This window comes from Canis lupus, chromosome Y (genome assembly GCF_048164855.1).
Source record: "Canis lupus baileyi chromosome Y, mCanLup2.hap1, whole genome shotgun sequence".
NCBI lineage: Eukaryota > Metazoa > Chordata > Mammalia > Carnivora > Canidae > Canis > Canis lupus.
Window position 1 is genome coordinate 4,017,961 of NC_132877.1, and position 18,329 is coordinate 4,036,289.

General features: G+C 42.8%; 2 long non-coding RNA genes across 3 annotated transcripts in view; one reads left to right on the forward strand and one right to left on the reverse strand.

The window, feature by feature from the left end:
• Window positions 1-18,329, reverse strand: part of LOC140629089 (uncharacterized) — a 391,707-nt gene that overhangs the window by 247,602 nt on the left and 125,776 nt on the right. The window lies entirely within an intron of this gene.
• The window catches only part of LOC140629088 (uncharacterized), a 31,129-nt gene continuing 26,010 nt past the window's right edge, over window positions 13,211-18,329 (forward strand). Inside the window, exon 1 of one of the 2 annotated variants that reach the window (XR_012026975.1) lies at window positions 13,211-13,574. This is a non-coding gene — a long non-coding RNA (uncharacterized lncRNA). The remainder of the gene's footprint in view (window positions 13,575-18,329) is intronic. The other variant, XR_012026974.1, reaches the window with a different exon arrangement.

The following is an 18,329-nucleotide window of genomic DNA, read 5'->3' on the forward strand; positions in this document are numbered from 1 at the left end:
CCCATGCATGATACGGTTACCCTCCAGTACCAGATGCTGGTACCACTATCACCGTCTCCCCAGCTGTGACGACCAAAAATTGACTCCCGACATGGCCAAATATCCACGGAGGGTGAGACTGCCTCCCAGTTGAGAACCAGTGACACAGAATATGTTGACTCCTAAATCCACAGGTGATTTTTCTCTTTGGCTTTTTATCTTTTCTTTCTTTTCTTTTCTCTTTCTTTCTTTCGTTCTTTGTTTCTTCCTTTTTTTTTTGTCAGTGTCTTTCATATGCTTCAGCACACCATCCTCAGCTGTAAGAGGTCTGACTCCGTAACACACACGCGTCTTCTGTTGGCAAAAACGCTGGCCTTAACCGCTTTGTTTACAACAGTGCTGCCAACAAGCTCTGTGACATCGTGGACGCTTCCCGTTTTGCCATGGCAACGCAGGGCACTTCTTGTTGAACAATCCGCATGCCCTTAATGTCCACAAAGCAGCCTGGGCACGCGTTCAGAAGGAAGTGGCCAAAAGCGCAATGCGAGGTTGACAAAAGGTTTCCTCTCCTTGTCCCTTTTGTGTTGCTGCATTTTCTTTATTGATCTGGGATTCATCTAGGTTTCTTAGGTGAATTACTGGAGGTTGGCGGATCCCACTGCAAGGTAATGTGACAGCTCTGCAAGTGTTTTTGGGAGCACAGTCAAGACGGGTTCCACATCAAGCAACGTATTATATAAGGGGAGAGAACACGCACGCCTGTGCAGCTGTCCTTCTCGTCACCCAGTGGGAGGGAATGACTCCACGCCCAGCTGTCAGCCAGCCCTGAATACTCAGAAGCACTGAGACTGAAGGGAAGAAAGCTGACCCCCGTGGGTTTGATGATGACTTCAAGAGCAAGCCTCAGCCCTTGACCACGGTAGATTCAGACACGATCAGTTTGCTAAGACTCCAGAGGAATGCATCCCTCCTGTGAAATGAGAGACCCTGAAGACAATCCCCAGGACGGGAGTCCTGAGAAGCTACTCTGGCGGATACGGAATTCATCCCAACTGCGGGCTGGTGGAAGCTCTGCATTCACGACCACGGTTCGTGTCAATTCCTGTATCAATTTCAACCTCTATCAAGGCAAAATTGCCAAGGTCAGGAAAGACCCTTTCAGCAAAGCTCCATGTTGGAAATCAGTGCTCATTTTAAAAGTCCAGTAAGCTTCTCCCTGAAGGTAGGCAAGGTTCGTGGCAAAACAATATTCTTATCTGCTCTTCTTCTTACATTTGTTCTCCCTTATTTTTAACATAGAGGTCCTTATGCCATGGGAACATTCCTTTTTAATCAGACATTTCAGCATTAAATAAAGAGGATAAGGACAGTTCACACTTGTCATGCGGTAACAATTTAAGATCAACAGATTGGACTTAAATTTATTTTTAGGGAGAAACGGGACTGAGGCAGCATTTGATTCACATTGCAAAGTCGTGGGTTATCTCATTCTTATTTTGCACAGGTTAGAATAGCCAGAGAATAGTAGACCAAGGTTCTGGCTCTAGTGCTAAGCAGCTGGGGGAACAAGGGCAAATTTGTTTTTCTTTCCAGGACTTGGGTCCTTCCTGTCCAGGATAGTGTGACAGTTCATCTTATGTGGCAACATGACTGAGCTAAGGGACGCCCAGGGAGCTGGTGAGACGTTACATCTGGGTGGGTCTGTGAGGGTCTTTCCAGAAGAGATTAGTGTTTGAATTCATAGACTGAGTGCAACATGAGCCCCACACCCCTGTGGGTGGGCATCACCCAATGCATTGAGGACCTGGGTAGAAGAAAAGGGCAGAGAAGACCAAATTCACTCTCTGTTGAGCTGAGGCATCCGTGTGCTCCTGGCCTTGAATACCAATGCTCGGGGTTCTCAGGCCTCAGGCCTCGGACTGAAGTACAACACTGGCTTTCCTGGGGTCTTAGGTATTCTGGGCTAATAGTGCAAAATAGTGCAAACAGGTATAAGTAACATGGTATAAGTTACCATGGTTGAGTTCTGGTGAGAACCCGAATTCATGGGCTGAGGCTTCTTGCTGTATTCTCATGTGGCAGAGGGGTAAGGGGGCTCTGTAAGGTCTCCTTGATAAGGACACTAATCCTACTCATGAGAGCTCCATCCTCAAGACCTAATCACCTCCCAAAGATGCAGATGGTTTTGGTATAAAGAGAAGCACACGTATGGTGACCACACTGCCACCTTTTCCTGGTCATGGTGATGGAAGGATGTCTGCAAAAGGACAGTGATGATCACATTAAAAAGAATACTTAGTATATAAAGGACAAAATAAACTAAATTAAAAAGAAAATTATATATAAATATATAAATACTTAGGAGAGAGAGGTAATCCTGGTGTGCTCTTTAGGAGCCAAATGAGAAATGGCCATAAAGTTTAGAAATCTGAATAAAACTGTTCTTCCTGCCTCTAGGTTAAGAGAACCTTGGCTCAATGGTCTAAGTAGGGCTCAGTATATATTATGGGAAAAAAATCTATTTTTGATCATTTTTGGTATGGTTAAATTTTCCACTGAAAATGTCATGGTCACACCATTGAGGAATCTCTTGATTCACAAAACATTAAAATAAAGTCAATGGGGCTTGGAAACACACTATACTTTTCTACCTTCATTTCCAATATAATGAATATGTTTAATATCTTCTCCCTTTTGGCTCAAAATAGAACTTTGAAAAATGTCATACATGAGAAAGATCACGGGGAGGGAGAGGGGGAAAGGGAAAGAATGAAGGATGTTCTCAAAATAGAAGACAAACATCCTTGAAAGAAGGAAACAAATGACAGAGAAAGGAAATAAATATCAAAGTATGGAAAATGCATCCTTAAAACAGCAGAAGAAAGAACCAGCTTGAGAATGATTTTTTTAGAAAACCATTTTTCAAAGTAACGTTTCTTATTATAAAAATAATGCTCACTCATTGCACAACACTCAGCAAACAAAGAAAAGCATACAAAGGGAATAAAAATCATTCAAAGGCCACCCTACAGAGAAAAATATTTTAATACTTACGGGTATTTCTTTCAAGTCCTTTTTATATTCCTTTATTTTTACAAAATGCCAGCATACACTAAAATGGTTTTAGACTCTACATTTTTTCTTTTTTTTCTTTTTTCTTTTTTTACATTTTTTTCATTTAATATTATGTTGTGAGCACTTTTCCATGTAAAATAGTATTTGAAAATATGATTTTATTAGTTATATTGGGAGTCAGTAAAGTAGAATTCATGGGCCAAATACTGACCACCATCTGTTTTCACATAGCCCACATGTTAAGCCCACACTGAAATTGAATGGCTGAAAAAAAAATCAAAATAAGAATAACTGTTCACAACACATGAAAATGATATGAAACTCCCCTTTCTGTGTCCATAAATAAAGTCTTATTGGAACATAGCCATGTCCATTCGTTATGTACTGGGTTTTTTTTTTTTTTTTGCCCCACAAGGGCAGTTAGGTAATTGTGATGGAGACTTTATGATCCTCAAAGCCTGAAATATTCACTATTTGACTTCTTACAGAGTTTGCTGATCCCTGATCGATATAATTATATAACCTCTGCATATATCATAATTTATATGTTTTGTCATATTTACACATTTTGTAATTATTTCCCTATTACTGAGCATGATGGAGCTTTTCCTTGCTATTTTAGGTAATTTGGTTATGAATTTTCTTGACCTAAATTATGGTTGACATCTCTGAATATTTTTCTGGGTAATTAATTATGGGCCAAGGGTCATGGATATTTTTATACCTCTTGATGTACTGTCTTCCAGGAAAGCAGAAAGGGTGTATCTTGTTCATTGCCAATGGTGCTTAGAAAAAAATGGGGGCTCTGCATCGGCGCCATGGTGTTTCCTCCACAGAGGTCTATCATTTCCAACCAACACCCAAATAGGAAATTATCAGCTGTCTTTATCGCTCTATAATACTTAAAACACCTTTTCACGGTATTGACAGCTAGAAAATGATCTACACCCACCTGTTCCATGCACCTAGAGTGCCGCAAAACTTTCATCTTAACACCCAGTGGGCATTTTAATCAGTAAAATAACCCATATGTTTGTTTGACCTCTGGAAAGCAATCAATCCAGGCAGGCATGAGAAAATAGAATTGTTAACAACAGAGAGATCCCTGCTAAGGCAATGGAGCAGACAGATTGATGAGGCTAACTGCTCATAGAGCAGAATGCAAGGCAGATGGTTCCTCATCCTAGTCTGGGCAACCAGAATTATAAGCAATTATCAAGATTTCAAGTTTCAGTGCAAGTCAGCTTTTTGCTCTTCATCTGATGGAATGTCAGAAACAAAGATAACCAGATACCACCATGGTTTGATTTGTTCATTTGACAGGTGAAAATGGTGTGGTGGTCATTTGCGTTACTGCTGTTAGTTGCCCCTTGTACTACTGGGGAGTTCATCTTTGTACTACTTCCTAAGCTCTCTTTATATTTTAAAAAGCTGAATGGAAGATTTCTCAAAGCGTTTAATATGAAAAGGTAAATTTTCAATCAACAGGTGTGAAAGCAAAATATAGTATTTGCTAAAATTATCGACAATGGGTAATGATGTTCAGGGGCATCTTTCAGAATATGCATTAATCTGTTTTGTAGCTAAATTTGGGGAATCTGAGGTAAGAACCGGGAAATATACAGAACATTCAGAAAAAGTATTGAATCCCACTGAAAAACAAACAGTAGTAATTAGAAATATTAATAAAATGTCTGAATACAAAATAAATGTAATAAAACCACAGTTTTCCTAAGTACGAGAAACTAGTTTTAAAATGTTGTCTAAAAAAGGGCCTATCCCAGTAGAAATTAAAATAAAAAAACTAGATATAATAACCTTAATAAGAAATATATAAAACCTATCTAGAATAATAAAAAAATATTTCACTCAGCAATATAAAATTAGACTTGTACAAACAAAAAGAAAAACAGGATTCTAAACATGAACATTTTAATTATTTCCATTTGGAAAAAAATGCAAATATATTATAGATTTATATGACAGTAAAAACCCTCAATGGATACTTTTAGGACATATAGCCAAGAACAGACAACTAGACTCCCTCTTTGTCCATACTATGTGAGCTGCATTTCCCAATTAGAGATATTACAAGTGGCAATTCTCAGTAGGATAAGAGACAAGGGGCTGAAAAAAATCCTAAAAGAAATCATGGCTAAAAATTTCTCCAGTTTGAAAAGAGGCATAAACCTGCTGATTCACGAAGCTGAATGAATACCAAAGAGGATGAACCCTATTAAATCCATGCCAAGACATATCTTCATTAAACTTCTGGAAGTAAGCTAAACATGAAGAAAAATCTTGAAAGCAGCCACACACACAATAAAAAATTTAAAAACATCCAAAAAAACAACAACAAAAAAGTAACTTACCCGTGGGGTGAAAAAATATCAAAGGACAGCAGGTTTCTCACCAGAAACCATGGAGGCCCTTGGAAGTGGCATAAAATTTTTCAGATGATGAAAGAAAAAAAAAACAAAAACAAAAAAAACCTGTCAATGCAGAATCCTATATTCAGTGCAAAACATCCTTTAGGAATAAAAAGGAAATGAAGACGTTCTCAGATGAATGAAATGTAAGGGAATTTGTCAATAGCAGACCTACACTAAATAATTGCTAAAAGAAATTCTCTAAATTGAAGGGAACTGGTAAAAGAAGAAATCTTACAACATAAGGGAGTAAAAAATACAATATGTAAAAATATAGGTAAATATGTCTTTTTTTCATATATTTACACATATGTCACATATTTCAAAATGAGTTTTATTAATCATATTTGAGGGTAGAAGCAAAAAACAGAATATTGCCTGATGTCATTCTTAGTGTCTGCTGAAAAAAGACATAAGATGACTATAATATAAAAGGGAGAAGGTGAAGGGAGACAAAGTTTGTATATTTTACTAAAACTGACAAAATGGTGACATCAGTAGACTGTGATAGTTATGAGTATATAATATAACATCTGGAGAAACCACCAAAAAGTTATACAAAGAGACCCACTAAAATTACCATAAATAAACCAAAATGAGATTCTAAATAACGTTTAAGTAACCCACAGGAAGGTAGGGAACAGAAAAGAGAGAAATGAAAAAAAGGGGCATAATTAAGGCCTAATATATAAAAAATTGTATCATTTATAAAGGTCTGAATACACCAATTAAAAGACAGACTGGCGTCTATCCATGGTAAATATATCAAAAAAGTAGAAATAGAGGGAACCTTTCTCAGCCGTATAAAGGAAAGCCATATGCTTGCAGCTAACAGTATACTTCATGGTGCAAAACTGAATATTTTCCCCTAAGATAGAGAACAGAGCGAGGATGTCCACTCTCATCATCTTACTCAACTTAGTGCTGGAAGTTCTAGTCAGTGCAATAAGAAAGTAAGAGGCAGACCAATCAAAAATGAAGAAATAAACTTATTCTGAGGCCTGACACCAAAAGCACAAACCATAAACGAAATCATGGATAAATTAGTCTTGGTCAAAATATAAAAGTTTGGCTTTGTGAAAGATCCTGCTCAAGGGTAAAAAGACAAGCTATAGAGTGGGAGAAAATATTTGTAAACCATATATCTGACAAAACATTTATATCTAGGAGATATTAAAAAAAAAAACCCTCAAAACACAACAGCGAAAAGCAAACAGCCCAATGAGATTAGGTTCAGGAGACACACAGACATTTCACTGCAGAAGAGATACCTATGGCAAATAAGAACATGAAAAGATGTTCGACTTTAAGAGCTATTCCAGAAATGCAAATTCTTTTCTTTTTCTTTTTTCAAGATTTTACTAATTTATTCATGAGAGACAGAGAGAGAGAGAGAGAGAGGCAGAGACACAGGCAGAGGGAGAAGCAGGCTCCATGCAGGGAGCCCGATGTGGGACTCGATCCCCGGTCCCCAGGGTCACACCCTGGACTGAAGGTGGTGCTAAACCGCTGAGCCACCCAGGGATCCTGCATAAATGCAAATTAAACCACAATGAGAGGTGCCTGTCTGGCCCCGTTGGTGGAGCATGAAACTCTTGGTCATATGGTTATGAGTTCAAACCCCCACACTGGACGTAGAGCTTATTTAAAAAAAAAAAAAAAAGTAAGTAGGTAAAAGGATATTAATGAAACTAGTTTGATAAGAAGGCCAAAAGCCACAAGGAAATATCGCTACCCAGCTGTCGAAATGACTAAAATAAAAGACACCGACAATGTCAAATGCTGGTGAGGATGCAGAGAAATGGAATCATTCATGCATGGCTGGTGGGGGGATTTACAACTTTACAGCCACTCTGGAAAAACAGTTTGGCAGTTTCTCAAATACTTGAACATACAACTGATGTACAACCCAGAAACCGCACTCCTGGGCATTTATCCCAGGGAAATGTAAAGATTTATTAAAAAAAAAAAAAACTGCATGTAAATGTTTTTAGCAGCTTTATTTGTAATCGTTAAAAACTAGGACAACTGGCAGGCTCAGTCAGCAGAGCACATGACCCTTGATCTCAGGGTTGTGAGTTTGAGACCCAGTTTGGATATTGAGATCACTTTAAAAACTTGAAAAATGTTGGGCAGCCTGGGTGGCTCAGGGCGTGATCCTGGAGACCCAGGATCGAGTCCCATGTCGGGCGCCCCGCAGGGAGCCTGTTTCTCCCTCTGCCTGGGTCTCTGCCTCTCTCTCTCTCTCTCTCTGTGTGTCTCTCACGAACAAATAAATAAAAACTTTAAAAAATAAACAAAAAAATAAAAACTTGAAAAATGTTTAAAAAAATAGAAACTGGAAACGACCCCGATTTCCTTTAGTGGGTGATGTCTAAACCATGGAATACCGCTCAGAATTCAAAAGGCACGGACCTATGGATGCACGCAACCACCTGATGCATCTCCAGAGAATGATGCTGAATGAAAGGCGCCAACCCCACAGGTTACGATTCTACTTAGATGACTTTCTGGAAATTAAAGTACTGAAGAAATGGAGAACAAGTTAGTGGTTGCGAAAGGTTAAGCCAAGGGGCGGGGGGCAGGCGGGAAGTGGATGCGGCTAGAGTGGGATTTCTTGGTGGTGATGGAAATACATCTTGCCTGGATCAACGTCCATAGCCCGGTTGGGATGTTGTACTAGTCTCTGCTTTTTACACTGCAAAATACTACTCTTGTAGGAAACTGGATACGTGGTACGTGTGACATCGCCACTGTTTCTCAAAACTCTAGGTTTATAATGATCTCAAAATAACATGTTTAATGAGAATAAACAGGAATAAAGCTATTGTCAAAAACAGCCATGAAGAAGAGCCTTGAACTGGATGGAGGCACATGCATGATATGTTCATTAAAATGATATTTATACGCCCTGGGGCGACTCTGTTGGATGGGATCTGACTCTTGATTTCGGCTCACGTCATGATCTCAGGGTTGTGAGATCGAGCCCCGTGTGTGGCTCCGTGGTCAGTGGGGAGCGTGCTTGAGATTGTCTGTCTCCCTCCCCGTCTATCCCTCCTCCGCTGGTCCCTCAACCCCGGCTCACACTCCCTCTGTCTCTCAAATAAAAATAAACATATCTTCAAAAACTGAGTAAAATGACATACGCCATTTAAAATTTCAATAAAAAAAATTTGTCAAGATTTTGTGAGATTTTCTTAACTTTGCATTTTCCACACCAATGTCACATTTCGAACTAGAAAATAATATACTCCAATGGCCCAGCATGGTAAGGTTGGTTGTAGGAATGTTAGTGAGTGTTGCTACATCTGGTCACAACGACATGTGTTGGGTCCATTGTGAACAAACCCAAAACCAAATGCTATTGCGACTTACCATGCAGCTGCCAGACAAAGGGCTGATGGGCATTAGTCCTGCCATGTGTCTAAATTCTTGTTTTATTATGGAACTAGTTCATTAACGTCCTGAATGAAGACGTCACGGGAGGGGAGCAACTTTCTATTTTATTTTCCTCATTAGTTGGTGGTCAATGTGGAATACACAGCCGGACGGAGATAATAGCCCATTTTAATGGGCTCACCTTGCTCCTAATGAGGACAGGATGAAGCCACTTCAGCCTTAATAGCAGCTGCCCTCGATCCACCTTGGAATATAGGGTCACTGTCATTTCCTGTTTAGCCACACAGCACAGATGCGCTCAGAGCCAGCCTCCACGGCACCGCTCGGGAGTGCGTTAGAAATCACCCAAAGGTCTGGGAAGCTTAATGGGGTGGACTGGGGCAGCGGTGGTTGAGCGTCTGCCTTGGGCTCAGGACGTGATCCCGGGATCCCGGGATTGAGTCCCGCATCGGGCTGCTTCTCCCTCTGCCTATGTCTCCGCCTCTGTCTCTGTGTGTCTCTTGTGAATAAATAAATAAAATTTTTTAAAAAATGAGGCAGACTTCTTGAGCAATGAGAAAGGCGATGTACACTCTTCTGGTTTAAGTTTTTAAGCAACTTTGCTTCACGTCTCTCTCCATCACTGCCTGGAAGACTGTGGACACATTGAAGTTGTCCCGGCGTGAATGGGCCTCACCAGACTCCACTTCCCATTTACGCTATCTACCTACCGCTCCTGTCCTCGATCTGGAAAACTCACCTATCCACTCGCTGGAGGGTGAACCCCTGAGAGGCTGTTGGATGGGGTCACTTGAAATTTCCATGTGTACAGGTCAAGAATAACTAAATGTTGGCAAATTCATGGGGCTCAAGACCAGTGGTTCTCCACCTGGGGTGATGTTGCCCTCCCTGGGGACGTATGGCAGTGCTTGGACCCCCATGGGGTTGGCGTTAGGGGGCGGAGGTACTGGAATTTATAAGGTTGAGGCCAAGGATGCTGCTAAATATCCTAGAACGCAGATTACAGCCCAGCCACACACACACACACACACACACACACACACACACACAAAGAGTCCCTCAGCTCCAAATCTCAAAGGGCCAGGGTGGACAGACCATGCTTCATTCCATGGAATCACTCATGGGCCAAATGGAAATCCACTGGCAAAAGATAATCCTCATAAATCGTTTTGTGCGTTCTCTTCATTGTCCTAAACTGCATGGCGGTTGCATTAATACCACCACCAGCTGACCGTCTGCTGCTGCCGTGAACCTGCGCATCTGCACTAACTGCCTGCCTGGCCCAGGGCCACATCTGCGTTTGCAGCCCTCACGTGTTGAAGAACCATATCCTAAACAGTACAAACAGTAGCAATTCTGCATTCCCGTTTCCCCTTGTCCCTCCTGAGGCCCTTGGCAATGTGTGAAGACCTCGTTGGTCATGACGACTGGAGACGTCCGTGGAGAGCGGGGATGCTATTGGGATCTAACGTGCAGAGGCCAGGGATGTTGCTCCATGACCTGCAAAGCACAGGGCATCACCCACGACAAAACATCACCTACTGCAAATGTCAGGAGTGCCAGGGGGGAGAACCTGTGTTTCTACCCGCTGTGATCCAGGATTTAAGAACATTTCCCCAAAGCCACGCTGCCTGGTTCCAGTGGCTTCAACCACTTGCTTGTTGTGTCCGCCTGAGTATATTAGGTAAAAATGGTAGCGATGAGGATTTCTGCCTCCGTGTTGGAGGAAGGACTGAGAAAGTAATTGTAGGTGATTTCCTTTGAATGGTGCTGGGTACATCGAGGTTGGCTATTTTTGCCTTTTAGAATTCTCTTTGAGATAAAAATTGCAAGGTCCAGTCATTGATGGAGAATTCATCAAAAGTATTGATATTGCTGGAATTACTTTGAGATTTTTCTTTTTGTTTGTTTGGGGTTTTTTTTGTTGTTGTTGTTGGTTTTTTTTTTTTTTTTTTTTTGGATTCTGTGTTGTTGACCTCGAGTAGGTATTTATTTATTTGTTTATTTATTAACCAACATATACGCATGTTGGCTTAATGCGATCATTTTGAACAGAACGTTCATAGCAGAACCTCACCGTACTCATTCTATGGATAGAAATCTAGCTTGTCACAAGGAAGCAATGACTTTTGGTGGGTTTTTTTTTTTGTGTATTATCTGTTTTTGCCCCAGAAAAGTGGCCACCCTGTTGAAATCAGGGCAGGCTGCACTGCATGAAATGTGATATACTACAGGACAGCACCACATTTTCGTACGTGGAGAAAGAGAGCCACTTAGCCCAGCGTCGAGCTTGAGCTGTCACGTTCCTAGGCCCATACTCCGATGAAGGGGTCGTGAAGAGCGTGTCAACGAGTGTTCCCATTTCGTGAGCACCCAGCAAGCCTGGGCTCCTCCTCCAACCTGAACCCCTCTAGTTTGTCAAAGACGAGCCAACCTGGAGGGGCTTCAGCTTGATTTCTACAGGCAAAAGGACAAAGATTTTGCAGAGATTATTTGGATTAGAAACAGAGGAGACAGGGTAAATAAGCAGGTCAGTTTTTCTCATTAAGGTGCGGCTGCATCCTGGATGCCCTGCTCACCTTGGGCAGAGACGGGAGGACACTGTTACGTGGTAGGGTCACCCTGCATGGCGGCTGGGCGATGCCTGTCTTGCCCTTCATTAAAGCAGAGGGGCAGGTGGGAGGAAACCCCACTGGTGACTCCATCACCGAGTCTCCGACGACGGAAGCCAGGCAGGCTGTCAGGGGCCTCCACTCCAATTCCACGATTCAGAAACAAACACCAGGGCGATTTTTCTCCTCTCTCGCTCACTGCCTGTTGATGCTGCCAGGGGTGCTTTCATCTGAGCGCTTGCATTTTGAGTCTTTTTCAGCGTCTGAGTTTCACTGTATTGAGGGAGTTGCCAGGGTTTGCGATCATGGCAGCATCGTCTTGGTGCTTGCAGTGCTGCGTTAGAGACCCATCACCGGCTCGCTGGGCCGAGCCTGGCGGACAGGACTGCGGGTGAGCCTGGCAGCTGGGTTCTCCGTCACAGTTAAATAAATGGCAATTGTGATGGCCAGAGGGTACCAGGACGAGGAAACTGTCTCCCAGAATTGGCTGGGGGTGCTTTTCATTGATAGAGCCCAAGCGATCTAAAAGGAAGGTATGTTGGAGGCATGTTCCATTCTACAGGTGGTTTCCAGACCCATTCGGTCTCCCTTGAGCGCGACAAGTTTAAAGGACGTGTGCCTGAGTGACGTAGATACATCCTTTCCCACTATATGGGATTCACGTGCAGGGTGTATCTTTCCCCCGTCCTGGGTCTCTTCCTTGACAAAGGGAGCTCCCTCATATGAAGGGAGATGAAGCAGCTCAAGCAAATTGTGACTTTCCCTCTACCCTTACCTTCCCCCACAGGATATTACCAAGATGTGGGAGAGTGATCGAGTCCAAAGACGGGCAAACTACGGCGTGCTGGCCGAAACTGGCCATACACACTCGGGTATGTGTTGTCATTATGTTTCGTGGTGGGTTTTGCTCTACGATGGCACAACTGAGTCCATGTGACTCCACGGCCCCAAAAGCCGATCACGTTACAGAAGAGGTCTGCGGACCCCTTGTTTGGAGAGCCAGAGCGCTGACACAGGTTTTCAAGACCACAGACCCAGGGTAAGGATGGAGGCAGGCGCAGGTTTGTTTTCAGGGCTTCCCCGTGGAGGCGCGCGTTTGTCTCTGACATCTACCAAAGGCTAACACGCTGCCCACGGTGGCACATTCTCTATCACAGATTAACTTAACCCGTCAGGGACGTCTTTGGCTGATGACAGGCAAGGGAGAAGAAAGAGAGCAGATGGATGGATGGATTGCCAGCTTTTAAGTCGGGGCTGTTTCCTCCCAAATGACATCGCGGGCCACCCTTCACTCGCCCCGAGCCCACCCGCATTAAGGAGAGAACGTCGACTTGTAAATCGTTCAGAACCTGACCAGTGGATATGCAACGCCAGGCTGCCTGGTGAATTTGAACAGAAGACCCGTCTGGAAGCAAGTATCTCTCATTAGATGCTAAATGATAAGGAAAAGCAGATGACACCCTATCAAGTCCCAGCAGAAAAATCGTCAAGAGATGGGAGATTTCTCTGACACGAGAGTCAGGCTTTCTCCTCTTCCGATCCAACCCACTCCACTAACACATTCAAAAGTGAAGTCGTTCCAAGTGGTTTGTGGCTTCACCGTGGAAAAGTCTTCCTGTGAGCTACATGCAGACTCGAGTAGACACAGAACCTGCCCGCATTCAAGCGGAGGCCTATTGGCTTTATTTCGCACGCCTGTCTCAGCTGGGTGCCAGGCTCAGAGCCCTCAGGCATTGTGTCATCACAGGGAACACAGGAGCAGGGGTTGCCTTGGAAACGTGCCACCCACAGGTCTTGCTCTACTCCAGAAAACCATCACTTTGAGCTCCTTCAACCCCACCTGCGTTGGGCACTGCCCATTCTTTGTACCCTGCGATGGCCCCCGTGTCACACGTGGCACTTGTGAAGACTTCTTGACATAACCGTCTTTCTTCTGAGACCTTGAGCACCCCCTGGACTGCTGGGGTTTGATTCCTCTTGCGAATAAATAAAGTAGGACTTTGTGAAGATGTTGCTCAAGCCACGTCTGATGCTCTACGTCAATTGATTGTCATTGGCCTGTTGAGAGGCCGTCTTCAGGGTAAGAACTGTTTTCTTCGTCTTCCTAATCTTCACCTAACCTTACGCATACTTGGTGTTCAAAGAAGTTTCGTAGAAGAGTTAAGAAAACTTGATAGATAATGTTTGTTGGCATCAGTCAGGGTTCTCTAGAGAAACTAAACCAACGGGAAATATATGGGGTAGGCATAGAGGGAGGGGAGAAGGGAAGGAGGGAGGGAGAAAAAGAGAAGGAGGAGTGGATTGATTGATTATAAGGAATTGGCTGACACAATTATGGAGGCTGAGGAGTCCCACAGTCTGCCATCTGCAAGCTGGAGGCCCAGGAGAGCCCGTGGTGGGTAATTCAGTGTGAGTGTGAAGGATTGAGAACCCAGGGAGCCGAGGCTACAAGCACCAGTTCAAGGGCAGGGGCCCAATGCCCAGCTCAAACCATCAGTCCGAGAGGCACACAGAACTCAACCTTTCTTCCACCTCTTTGATCTACTCCTGACGTCACCGATTGGATGGAGCCCACCCACCCCAGAGAGGGCTACCTGCTTCACTCAGTCTTACTGATCCAATGCTCATTTCATGTCCTCTAGCCAAATATCTGGGCACCCTACCGTATCCATCACACGTAGATAGAAACGGTATATACGGCGTTTAAATTGTCCCATCACGAGATGCACACAGAAACGGCCTCGTGAACAGAGGCGTTCTTAGGGCAGGGGTTGGCAGACTTCTCTCTCTATCTCTCTTTTTTTTATTTTTTTAAGGATTTTATTTATTTGAGAGGGGGAGAGAGCAAGAGTAAGCAAGAGCCCACGAGCATGAGAGAAGGGGGAGGGATAAGGAGACCCCTCACCCCCGCTGCACAGGGAGCCCTACACAGGGCTGGACCCCAGGACCCTGGGGTCATGGCATGAGCCAAAGGCAGACGCTTAACTGACTGAGCCATCCAGGTGCCCCCGACTTTTCTGCAAAATGCCAGACAGTAGATGTGTTAGGTTTGCTGGTCCCTCTTACCACCACCTGACTGCTATTTCCTTGCCAAGTGAAAGCAGCCACAGACGATCTGTGAATATACGGGCACGGCTGCGATCCAGAGGCACGTTATGAAACCAGGTCTTGGGCTGCACTTGGTCCCCAGGTTGTGGTCTGTGGATCCCTGGAAATGCCCCCACAAGGAAATCCTGCACAATCCCTGTCACATAGAAACAACTGCACATTGAGCTAAAGATACCTTGCCATTTGTTTTCTGTCCGGGAAAGAAAGAAGCAGATGTTCAATTTCTCACAAAGAAACTTTTTTTTAAAGGATTTTATTTATTTATTGGCGAGAGAATAAGCAGGGGGAAAGGCAGAGGGAGAGGGAGAAGCAGAGACGCTGCTGAGCAGGGAGCCTGACATGGGGCTCGATCCCGGGACCCCGAGATCATGACCTGAGCTGAAGGTGGACCCTTAACCGACTGAGCCACCAGGTGCCCCAAGGGGTTTCTTAAAAAACACTCTTCTCAGGGGCTTGCAGGCAAACAGCAATGAGCATCATTTCCCTTCTGCTGGCCCCTTCATGTGTACCGTTTGTGAATCACTTGTGTTCTCTACCCCTCACGTCGTCTATGGAAATCAGTTTAACTGAGTTGAGAAATGTGGGCTTAGCTGGGAATTCTTCTTTTGACTCCATTAAATAGGCAAGAAAAAAAAAAAAAAAGAACCTGTCTTCATTTCTCTAAAAATGGTTATTTTAATCAATTCGTGAATCTTGCCGAGATGTGATAGCTGAGGGCACCTTCGGTCTGAGGGGTTAGAGACCATCAGCATCCCATCTACGATGTGATATTAACAGATTGACACACAGAATGGGCGGAATCATTTTTCATCACTTCAATATTGGGACCAATTTCATGGGTGACCTCTGAGGTTCGCATCCATCCCACTTCTTGAATATTTCACGCCGGGTTAAAAATTACATTGCTATTTCCAGAAAAACAAATTTGAGTATGGCTTGTCAGACTTTCAGGGAAATACAGAGGGACAAAAAAAAAAAAAAAAAGTTCATTGATGGGATAAAGAAGGCTGTTGACGTTCCCTGCACAAGTTCATGAACTTTCTTTCCTGTTTGGGTACTTTTGTTATTTATAGAAATTGAGTCATCTCAAGATGGATTTCAAAGAGATGTATTAGACTTTCCCTTGGGCGTTAGCTGGGCCCAGCTCGCCTACAAAGGCTTGGAAGAAAAGTCTGGGGTGCTTGAGAATTTCTCAGGAACGTGTTGGGTACGGGCATGCTACGTGGTCTCTCTAGCTTATCTTCACTGCAGGCCTGAAACCTCCAAATCTTCCAAGAGTGAGGATGACAAAGAGCCGAGTCGTGAAGGGATCCTGCCCCTCTTTCCCTTGTTTTGTGACTCACATTGAAGTGTAGCCCGTGATTCGTGTCTATCTAACACTTCTCACCCAGTGTCTCTGGGTACGGACATGCAGGGTCGCTCCTGGACTTTTAGCAGATTCAAGCTTCACTTTGGATGGAGCCGGTGCAGAAGATTGAAAACCGTCCTGGAGCAGCAGCTGTCAGAGTTCTCCTTGCGGAAGCCTAATCCCCCTCAGGATCGTAAAGCGTTCCTCTAGAAGGAGCTGCATTCTCTGAACGGTTTGCAATACGATTGCACGTCGTCCCTGCAATGCTCCTGCAAGGGTGTCAGATGCACGAGCTCCTCAAAGGTTCATAGATACAGGAGGATACGAATTCGGTTAACGTGCTTCCAGGCAACATCTGGGCCGTACAGACCCTTTGTGTCGGGGGAAGTAGTAATAACCGTCCACACACCGGCGTTCCATGAAATACGATGTCACAAGGCCTGCATGATTTTATTAAAAGGCAGATTGTATTTCTGGCGGCGTGGGGATGGGGCTGGACAGTCCACCTTTGTGACAAGCCCCCAGGTGAGGCTGATGCTGCTGGTCCCTGGACGCCGAGCAGCACAGGCATGGGGACCACCTGCTAAAGTTGTAGCTTCAGTCTTCCCATTCTCATGCTCCTTCACTTGAACCACGTCCAAAGACCCAGTTATTGCCCGTCATTGTTGCTATTGTTTGAATCCCCACCAGGTCAGTGAAGCCGGGCTGCCCATTAGAATCATCTGAAAAGCAATTTAAAATACCTCGGGAGCGCCTGGGTGGCTCAGGGGCTCAAGCATCTGACCCTTGGTGTCAGCTCTGGTCATGGTTGCAGAGTCATGGTACCGAGTTCCGCATCGGGAGTCTGCTTGAGATTCTCTCTCTTCCCCTCCTGTCTCTCTCTCTCTCTCTTTTTTCTTTTTAAGATAAATAAATGAAATTTGAGAGAGAGAGAGAGAGCACAGAGGGAGAGGGAGAAGCAGACTCCTTGCTGCACACTGAGCCCAACGCGGGGCTCGATCTCAGGACCCTGAGGTCATGACCTGAGCCCAAGGCAGATGCAGAGCCACTCAGGGGCCTTTTAGAAATAAAATAAAATAAATAAAATAAATAAAATAAAATAAGATAAGATAAATTAAATTAAATTAAAAATTAAATGAAATAAAATGAAATACAATGAAATGAAATAAAAATAAAATAAATAAAATAAAAAATAAAATGAAATAAAATGAAATACATGAAATGAAATGAAATGAAATAAAATAAAATAAATAATAAAATAAAATGAAATGAAATACAATGAAATAAAATAAAATAATAAAATGAAATGAAATACAATGAAATAAAATAAAATAATGAAATGAAATACAATGAAATAAAATAAATAAAATAAAATTAAATAAATAAAATTGAATAAATAAAATTAAATTAAATAAAATTAAAAATAAGATGAAATGAAATACAATGAAATGAAATAAAATAAAATAAAATAAATAATAAAATAAAATAAAATGAAATGAAATACAATGAAATAAAATAAAAATAAAATAAATAAAATAAAAAATAAAATGAGGGATCCCTGGGTGGCACAGCGGTTTAGCACCTGCCTTTGGCCCAGGGCGCGATCCTGGAGACCAGGGATCGAATCCCACATCAGGCTCCCGGTGCATGGAGCCTGCTTCTCCCTCTGCCTATGTATCTGCCTCTCTCTCTCTCTGTGTGTGAGTATCATAAATAAATGAAAAAAAAATGAAATACAATGAAATAAAATAAAATAAATAATAAAATAAAATAAAATGAAATAAAATAAATAATAAAATGAAATGAAATACAATGAAATAAAATAAGTAAAATAAAATAAAAAATAAAAATAAAATGAAATACAATGAAATATGAGGAAATACGATGGAATGAAATGAAATGAAATGAAATAAATAAATAAAATAAAATAAAATAAAATAAATAAAATAAAATAAAATAAAATAAAATAAAATAAAATAAAATAAATAAAATAAAATAAAAACAGCCAGGTCCTAGAACGCTGAAATCAGAATCGCTAGTGTGCTGTATGGACATTTTAAAAAATAGGGGGTGACATTTATATAACATAGAATTGGCCATTTACAAACGTACAATCTAGAAGCTTCTAGCACGTTCTCAATGCAGCGCAACTATGACCGATACCTAATTTCTGCACCTTCCGCGGCTCCCAAAGCAAGTCTGTACCCATGAAGCAGTCGCTCCGCCGTGGCCCCTGACCTCAGCTCCAGGCAACCAACTCATCTGCTTTCCGACCCGATGCATTCCCCTATTCTGGACGTTTCATATGCACAGAAGCATATACAATGTGCTCTTGCGTGTCTGGATCTTTGCAGTCGCCCCGACATCGTCGCAGGTGTG